The sequence below is a fragment of the Terrapene carolina genome, unplaced genomic scaffold, assembly GCF_002925995.2.
Source record: "Terrapene carolina triunguis isolate 2854851 unplaced genomic scaffold, T_m_triunguis-2.0 Scaffold68, whole genome shotgun sequence".
Taxonomy (NCBI): domain Eukaryota; kingdom Metazoa; phylum Chordata; order Testudines; family Emydidae; genus Terrapene; species Terrapene triunguis.
Genome location: NW_020664419.1, coordinates 63,853,728 through 63,863,234, shown reverse-complemented (window position 1 = coordinate 63,863,234; position 9,507 = coordinate 63,853,728). Strand labels below are relative to the sequence as shown.

General features: G+C 47.7%; 1 protein-coding gene across 1 annotated transcript in view; it reads left to right on the top strand.

The window, feature by feature from the left end:
• Positions 1–8,139: 8,139 nt before the first annotated feature.
• The window catches only part of OSBPL8 (oxysterol binding protein like 8), a 189,228-nt gene continuing 187,860 nt past the window's right edge, over positions 8,140–9,507 (top strand). Inside the window, exon 1 of the mRNA XM_026648813.2 lies at positions 8,140–8,283. The gene's annotated coding sequence lies outside the window, so the exon portion shown is untranslated. The remainder of the gene's footprint in view (positions 8,284–9,507) is intronic.

Below are 9,507 nucleotides of genomic sequence, written 5' to 3'. Positions count from 1 at the left end.
TCTGTTTTCAGGTTCTGTCTCTCTCTGACCTCCTTAGTCAGTCCCTGCAGAGAGCCAGCTTCTTCCAGAAATAAACTCTTTTTTTCTAGTCATCTCACAAGTCCTTTGTTCTCCAGGTAGGGCCATGCTGAGTGCACAATCCCTGCTAAGGCAGGAAAAAGCTCCTTCTGGGTCGTTGGTTACTAGGGATCAACGTCCTGGTGATGAAGGCTTTCCATTTTCTTCTTGGGTTTTCCATTGATATGGGTCAGCATTAATGAATCATTTAGTGTGCTCAGACAGATAGGCAGCGCACATACACCTATGGCTTTTTCCTGTTTTCCCCACTAAGTAGCAATGTAGAGTATAGGCGGAAACTGAAGCACACACAGGCTTCATAAAAATATTACAAAACATTCCTACTTTGTCACAGCCTGTGACTGGATGTACATGTCTGTCAGTTCCTTGATTATTTGCAGTGTTGTTGTAGCTATGTTGGTCATAGGATATTAGAGAGACAAGGTGGGTGAGATACAGCAGCGTCCAGGGAGGCAGCGCCACCTCCACCTGCTGACTCACCTCAGCAGACTACCCAGGGCTGGTTTATAGTGATCTGGGTTGAGAGTGGTGGGGGTTCAGCTCAAAAATTTTGAAAACTGCTCCGGCTGTGGGTGGGGGGGCTAACTCAGGGTGGAGGTAGGGGACATCTAGGGGCTGTGTGCAGGCAGGGGCGCAGCTCAGGATGTAGGGAGGGGGCATCTAGGGGCTGTGTGCAGGTAGGGGGGGTATTTCAGGGTGTAGGGAGGGGGTAGCTAGCTGCTGTGTGCAGGTAGGGGGGTATTTCAGGGTGTAGGGAGGGGGTAGCTAGTTGCTGTGTGCAGGTAGGGGGGTATTTCAGGGTGCAGGGAGGGAGTAGCTAGGGGCTGTGCACCAGGAGGGCTCCCCTGTGGTCACTGCTCCCCAAGGGCTCTGCCGGTCACAGAACCAGGTCCCCCTGTCTGGGCGGCTCTTACCAGCTGTGTGAGCTGAGGAGCAGCCACAACCCCGGGCACCAGCAGCAGGAGATGGAACAATGCGGCTGCCCACTCCATGGCACAAGCCAGAGCAGCAGCTGCCTGCACTGCCCAACTCCAGCTTCCCGCTTCTGACCTGACCAAGGGGTGGGGCCTCAGGGGCAGGGAGAGGAGGAAGTGGGGGCGTGTGGAGCTGCCCTCGGGACTGTTCTGCTCTGGCACTGCGGGGATGGGGGCAACCAGCGCTCAGGGCTTCAGCCCCATGGCTCCCAGCTTCAGCCCCACAGCATGGGACACCAGGACTCCGAGCTTCAGCCCCATGGCGGGAGGGCCACGGGGCTTCCAGCTTCAGCGCCGGGACTCCCAGCTTCAGGGGGCACCAAGATTCAGGGTTTCAGCCTCGTGGCCGGGGAGGCACCAAGGCTCAGGCTCTGGGTTCCAGCTGTGGGGTCCCACAGCTCCCCTGAAAAGGCTCAAGGCCCCCCCAGAGGGCCACAGACCCCCAGTTGAGAACTGCTGTTTTATTGGACCAATTTCTGTTGGTGAAAGAGACAAGCTATCGAGCTTACACAGAGCTCTTCAGCTTCCTTGATTGGCAGGGAAAGAGTTAACTTCCTTTCCTGTAGAAAGGTCACAGCTGTGTGCCTTCACTATAAGGATATTCAGGAGAGGAGGGAAGGATCTCTGCCCTATACTCTAAATATCACCCCCACTACAGCATAACATTTCCTTTAAAAATAGCAGAGATTTGGATAAGTTAGAGATGGAAAAGACCTGTGAGGTTATTATGTCCATATCTCTTCCTATGCAGGATAAAGGTGCCTGTAAAAATATAGATACAGTATTTCCATCTTTCAATGCTGTCCTGCCACCTGCTCCCTTCCCAGCAGGCGGAGCAGCAAGAGGGTGAGGCAGAGAGTTGCTGGTGGACTATGGCTGCTCCTGACAGCTGGAAGCACCAGTTATAGGGCATCCTTGCAGCCCAGCCACATGAGTGAGCATCGATCCAGACTGTGGTAATTAGGGCTGCCAGCTGGATAAGTGTCCCCTCTCACCACCTCCCCCCAACCCCAGTGTGTGAACTCACAACTATATATTCAGCAAAAATTTCGATGTTTGCATTACCCTGACATCACATGCTTCCAGGGTTATTAGAGGATGGATCACTATAAACCAGCCCTGTGTTAGCTCATGGTAACACACATGTTGTTGGTTTAATTGGATCTGTAAACCAGAATGATACTAGAGGAAACATCAGTTTCTGAAGAGGTGTGGATGCTCTACTGCCCTGCCAAGGAATTCATTGAATTAGTTTTTGTCTCTCTGACAAATACCAAGTTATTTTTTTCTAATTTTCACAGTCATTTTTCATATGCATGCTAGAAACCTTGCTCAGCCCTAGCATTTGAATGAGGAATTGACAAGATCTAAAAACAAATATGAAAAATGAAATACATCAAAACACTTTTATTTTCAATAAGGCTATTCATCACTTGCTTCCTTACAAAACGGGTTCAGTTTCATATGTTCATCAAAGCTTGTGGTTCATGTTCTCAATCTGAAAAGGATTTTTTTTAAAAGCTGAAATCCCGTTCTTCTCTGTAACTGCAGAAGCTGATAAAGAAGATGAGTGGTTTTTTGCCTGTTCTCATTACACTGCTCTCCAGCCAAAATGCTTCTGAAATAAATGTAGTTAAACTTTACTAATTCTGGGTCACTGAGAACGAAAATGATGCTTAAAATTGTTGATTGGCTCTAGTTTTCAAGATATGCTATTGGGTCAGTATATACGACCCTTGACTTGGGAATGGCGGAGGATAAGTGAGTTATAAAGGGAAGGGATCTCAATTTAAACCAGAAATGACTAAAATACATCTTTGACTGGATCTATGAATAAATCTATGACTGGGTTTGGACAGTACTTGCTTTTTAGGTAAAACAATGAATGATGCAATCTGAAGCTGGTATTGCGTCATACATGATCTGAATTGCATCATGTTATTCCTAGAAGTCATGGATGATGCAATCATAACGAAGCTTACATCACTCTGCTGAACAAATTGCCCTATATCAGCTCTAGAAATCATACAGTGTCATGCTCTCTTATTTGTCAGTGTTTGATTTTGCAAAGGGACACATTTCTGTTTAGCCAAAGTGAGCAGAGATGCCTCGTACTTGTGTGAACAGTGCAGATAACTTCTGCTATGTTTGTGGTGAAGTGACTTTTGCATCACAAAAGCGCAGTATAACCACTATGGTTAAGAAAGCCTATCACCTTTATTTTGGCTGCAAAATTGGAGATCAGGACAAGAGGTGGGCCCCACACATATGCTGCAACACTTGTGCATCAAATCTTCGCCAGTGGTTGAACAGGAAAAGGAAATCTATGCCTTTTGCAGTGCCAATGATTTGGAGAGAGCCAACAGATCATACCAGCAATTGTTACTTCTGCATGGTGCCTCCAGTTGGGAAAGGTGTGTCAAAGAAGAAAAAGTGGACTGTGCATTATCCAAACATTCCATCAGCTATACGCCCAGTACCCCACGGAGAAGGACTGCCAGTTCCTGATGCACCAGAATCATTCTCACTTGAGTCAGACGAGGAAGAGGAAGAAGATGAAACTTCTGGTCCTGAACCATCAATGTCACAGGACCCACATTTTCTCCCATCCTCCTCCTCTGAACCACACCTCATAACACAAGGTGAACTGAATGACCTTGTCAAGGATTTGGAACTACCCAAGAGTAAGGCAGAGCTGTTGGGCTCCAGACTATAGCAGTGGAATCTCCTGGCAGATGATGTTAGGGTTTCCATGTTCCGTGACCGTCAAAAGGATCTTGTCCCATTCTTCATGGAAGGTGATCTTGTAGCCTGCAACAACATCGATGGTGTGATGGCAGCCCTCAACATCGTTCACGATCCAGATGAGTAGAGACTGTTCATTGATTCATCGAAGACAAGTCTTAAAGCTGTTTTACTGCATAATGGCAATGTTTTGCCATCAATTCCAGTTGGTCATGCAGTCCATATGAAGGAAACCTATGACAACATGAAACAACTTTTGAGGTGAATAAACTATGACCAACATCAGTGGCAGCTTTGTGGCGATTTGAAGGTTGTTGCTCTCTTGCTTGGTCTGCAGACTGGATACACAAAGTACTGCTGTTTTCTCTGCGAATGGGATAGTCGCGCAAGAGATTCCCACTACATCAAGAAAGATTGGCCGACAGTCATTGGAGCCTGGGAGGAAAAGTGTTCAGCATCCACCACTTGTTGAATCAAGGAAGATTTTGTTACCACCCTTACACATCAAGCTGGGTCTGATGAAGAACTTTGTCAAGGCAATTGACAAAACATAAGCAGCTTTCAAGTACCTCCGTGGAAAATTTCCAAGGTTAAGTGAAGCTAAGATAAAGGAAGGTGTCTTTGTTGGTCCTCAGATTCGTGAACTTCTTCGAGATGATGCATTTGACCATGCACTGCGTGGCAAGGAAAAGACGGCATGGAAAGCCTTCCAGTTAGTGGTAATAAATTTTCTCGGAAACAACAAGGCAGACAACTACAGGTTGTTGGTGGAAAACCTCCTCAAGGCATACAAAAGCCTTGATTGCAACATGTCACTAACGATACATTTTTTGCACTCTCATCTAGATTTTTTTCCACCGAACTGCGGAGCAGTGAGTGACGAGCACGGCGAGCAATTTCACCAGGACATTGCAACAATGGAGAAACGCTATCAGGGCAAATGGAGCCCATCAATGCTTGCAGACTATTGCTGGACAGTGACAAGAGATGCTCCATTTAATGAATACAAGAGACAAGCCAAGAAGCGCCGAGTAGACACTGAATAGGACTAAACTATGTACAGAATAGTTTTTTGCCTTTTGTTTCATAATAAATTTTATTTATATAACCCTTTTGCTGATTTTTAAAGTGTTACATAAACAGGACAGGTGAAATATTATCATGTAAAGCAACCATAAACACATGAAAAGACCTAGGTTTACAATTTATGATTAAAACTCTACTATCTACACAATATACATAGACATAAAATGTAAAAACTTAAATATCTTAGCAACAGTAGCCAATCAGTTGTTTTAATTGTCATATTTGAATTCAGCACATCAAAATACATAATAAATAGCACATTTTATCTCTGAAGCAGACGACTTCTCAAAAATTGTAGACCAGTGTTATTAATGGGAAACCACTTTTGGAGGTAGTCAGTTACTCTCTGCAGTCCACTCTTAGCATTGCTCACAAAACAACCAGTTCCACTGGAACAATCAGTGGAACACTTTGCTGTACAGGTAACTGGTATTGCCACTCCCAGCCCAGCAATTAAATATGCATCCCTACAACCTCTCATCAGTTCTGCTCCCCCAGCCCCACCTCTGCTCCTCCTACAGCTCCAGGGATTCTTCACCCCCTCTCCCAGGCCTAGGGGGACAGCTGCAGCAGGGTCCTTTTTTCTGTCTTCCATGGCCTGGGAGAGGGGGCAGCTCCATGGGATCTTAACCCCTCCTTCCCCTTTCCATGCCAGAAAGGAGCAGCTACAGGGATTTTTCATCTCCTCTCCCCCTTCCCAGGCCTGGTGTTGCAGGAATGAAGAGGGGAGGGTGGAGGAAGGAGCAGAAAGCAGACTGACCTGTTTTCCATGGTGGGGAGAGGGGGAAGGAGCAGAGCCACCCTGAACTGCTGTTTATGCTTGCTCCTCCTCTTGGGAGAATGGTTTCGGCAACTCCCAAAACTCCTCTCATCTCTTGAGAGAGGGAAGAGATCTCTCCCTGCTTCCTGCAGGAGCCCTGATTGGCTGCTCTTCCATGGGAGGCCAGGAAGAGTGGAAGGCAATCTATCAGGCTGGAAATGACATGAAGCCTGGAGCTATCAAACTGACGCTATCAGGAGCTAAAATCACAGCAGGTGGCAACACAGCAGATAGGATAGTCAAGCTTTGGCACATTCATTTGTAAGGATAAGGCCTTTTCTTGTAGCCATATTGTAAGGTCTGAGGCCTTTGTCTGCAGCCATATTAGGAGAGCAGCAGCCATGAGCTAAAAATCACATCCTCACATTCCATCTAAATTACATTAAAACAATGTAATATCAGGCTGCTAAGAAGTTGATCCTGTCCTAATAGTATCCACCATCACCAGATAAAAGAAACAGATCTTAAGATGGTAAAGAAAACTTTGTTTGATAGCATTCTGTCTGGAAAGAAATCACTTATCAACAGTGGTGATTGTAAAATCTATACTTCTCTTGTTTTGCATTTATGGTCCCTACTTTTATATTGTTTATCTGTATGGTCTCTGTCTGGTTCTTTGATTGTTTCTGTATGTTGCATAATTAATTTTGCTAGGTGTAAATCAATTAAGGTGATGTAAATCAATTAATGGGGAAAGCAGTGAATGTGATATATCTTGACTTTAGCAAAGCTTTTGATATGGTATTCTTGACAGCAAGTTAAAGAAGTATGGATTGGATGAATGGACTATAAGGTGGATAGAAAGCTGACTAGATTATCGGGCTCAATGGGTAGCGATCAACGGCTCGATGTCTAGTTGGCAGCCGGTATCCAGGGGAGTACCCCAGGGGTCGGTCCTGGGGACGATTTTGTTCAACATCTTTATTAATGATCTGAATGATGGGATGAATTGCACCCTCAGCAAGTTCGCAGATGACACTAAGCTGGGGGGAGAGGTAGATACGCTGGAGGGTAGGGATAGGGTCCAGAGTGACCTAGACAAATTGGAGGATTGGGCCAAAAGAAATCTGATGAGGTTCAACAAGGACAAGTGCAGAGTCCTGCACTTAGGAAGGAAGAATCCCATGCACTGCTACAGGCTGGGGACCATCTGGCTAAGCAGCAATTCTGCAGAAAAGGACCTTGGGATTACAGTGGATGAGAAGCTGGATATGAGTCTGCAGTGTGCCCTTGTTGCCAAGAAGGCCAATGGCATATTGGGCTGCATTAGTAGGAGCATTGCCAGCAGATCGAGGGAAGTGATTATTCCCCTCTATTCGGCACTGGTGAGGCCACACCTGGAGTATTGCATCCAGTTTTGGTCCCTCTACTGCAGAAGGGATGTGGACAAATTGGAGAGAGTCCAGCAGAGGGCAATGAAAATGATTAGGGGGCTTGGGCACATGACTTACAAAGAGAGGCTGAGGAACTGGGGTTATTTAGTCTGCAGAAGAGAAGAGTGAGGGGGGATTTGATAGCAGCCTTCAACTACCTGAAGAGGGGTTCCAAAGAGAATGGAGCTAGGCTGTTCTTAGTGATGGCAGATGACGGAACAAGGAGTAATGGTCTCAAGTTGCAGTGGGGGAGGTCTAGATTGGATATTAGGAAACACTATTTCACTAGGAGGGTGGTGAAGCACTGGAATGGGTTACCTAGGGAGGTGGTGGAATCTCCATCCTTAGAGGTTTTTAAGGCCCGGCTTGACAAAGCCCTGGCTGGGATGATTTAATTGGTGTTGGTCCTGCTTTGAGTAGGGGATTGTACTAGATGACCTCCTGAGGTCTCTTCCAACCCTAATCTTCTATGATTCTGTGATTCTATGGTGGGGTATAATTGGTTAAAGGATTGTTTTATAATATGTTACGATTGGTTAGAAAATGTTCAGTAATATTTTAGTAAAATGAATGGTTAAGGTAAAGCTAAGCAGGACTCGAGTTTCACTATATAAACTGAGGTCCAAAAGGAAGTTCTTTGGAACCAACTCCAGGACACAGCCCCAAGATCAGAGCTGCCAGACCTCAGCACTCTGCTAATGACACCGTGCAGAAGCTGGAGTCCCCCAGATGACCTGATCCTGACTGGCCAGCAAGAAAAGTTCAGCTGACTCCCAGGTGGGGGCGGGTGCGCGGCTGTCCTAGGGAAGCGCAGGCGGAGGAGGGGACCGGGGCTAACGGATCTGCAAGGGGCTGGGGGCGGGGCGAGGAGCCTCCTCCGGAGCTGGCCTCAGGCCGCAGAGCTGTCAAACCCGCACCCCGCCCTCCCCGGCTCTGCGCCAATGAGTCCGGGCAGGACCTGTCACGTGCCAGAAGGGGCGTGGCTGCGCGTGGCCCCCGCCCAGCTGGTCCAGGGCGAAGGCGGCGCGGCTGGTGAGAGAATCAAACAGCGACGCTGCGCCGCGGCGGGGTTCGGGGACCGGAGCCCGAGCCCAGGAGCAGGACAGGCGGCGTCCCGGGCACGACCCCCTACAGCCGGCCCGGGCCGCGCGCGTCTTTTCGCTGCACGCGGGTAACGGCCGGACGCTCCCAGGTGCCGCCCGGGGAGGTGAGAGCCGCGGTCTGGGACGCGCTGCCCGCCGGGGCAGTAACTGGGTGGTACCGGGGTGCCCAGCCTGTGGCGGCGGCGGCTCTGCTGGGGCTTCCCCCAGACGTTGGAGTCCGCCCCGGTGCTGCCGGGCTGCGAGCGAGCTGGCCCCTGGGCTGCTGCTACAGACCCCTCCGCTGGCATGGCGCTGCCCGCACTGCGGGGGTCCCTCCTGGGCAGCGCAGCCCCCATCCCGCACCGTGTCGCTGAGGGGTCCGGGAGGAGGCAACGCGGCGCCCCATTAACTGCCTTCCTCTCCGCTCAGCCACAAGAGCCCGGCCAGGGTCGCGCCCGGCGCAGCGCTGCGGACACAGAAGCGTTCGCTTCTCTGCAGCCCGTCCCTGCGGGCGGGTCACCCCCCGCGCCTTTGTGTGGCTGTTGCTAGTTCGCAAACACTGGCCGATCTCAACTTCAAACTGTGTTTTATCTGCCAAGGACGTCAGAATAACCAACTGGGTGGGTAAAATTGTTAGGATTGGGAGTGATGTAGCTGGGTTGTGGAATTACTTTTTTGGCAGGGACTGGGTGGATAAATCACTAAAAACTGGAGCACTTTACTTGTTGAAACGCGTGTAGAAGGTGGTTAGACCCATGGGGAAAATAGTTGAGGGTTGTGTGACTTTGCACGTGATATTATCATGCGTGGTTGTCCCTTGGCACTTAATGTAGTGCCTCATTTAGTTTTAGGTTAATGTATCTGCTAAGATACATTAAAATCTGATAATCAGACTAAGAAAATATTTTGCATCTTTAGAGAAAATGAAGAGCAATGAATTGTCATGCAGGCTGCATTGTCCTAGGAGGCTTAATGAGCAAGGCATATTTAAGCTGAAACTAGGAGTCAAGATAATATAGTAATACATAACACGGTTTTAAAAACCTAGTTTTCTCTGTTGTCAGTAGTCTCCTTTCCTTAGTACTGGGAAAGAAGTCTCCCTATTAACTGTTTAATTCCCCCAATGGAACAAAACTTAAATTTCCCAAGCATTATAAACTGTTGTATGTCACCACTGACCCTCCTGTATATTTTTTAGAAATGTCTATTTGAAAGACTGATTTTTCAAGAAGAATGCACTCACAAGTATGTTTAATACTTAATAGTTTAATGAAATACTGTTAATTTTTTAATCTCAGTCCAGTATGGAGTAGCCATGTAATATTTGTTTTAAAACAATCTGTATAAAT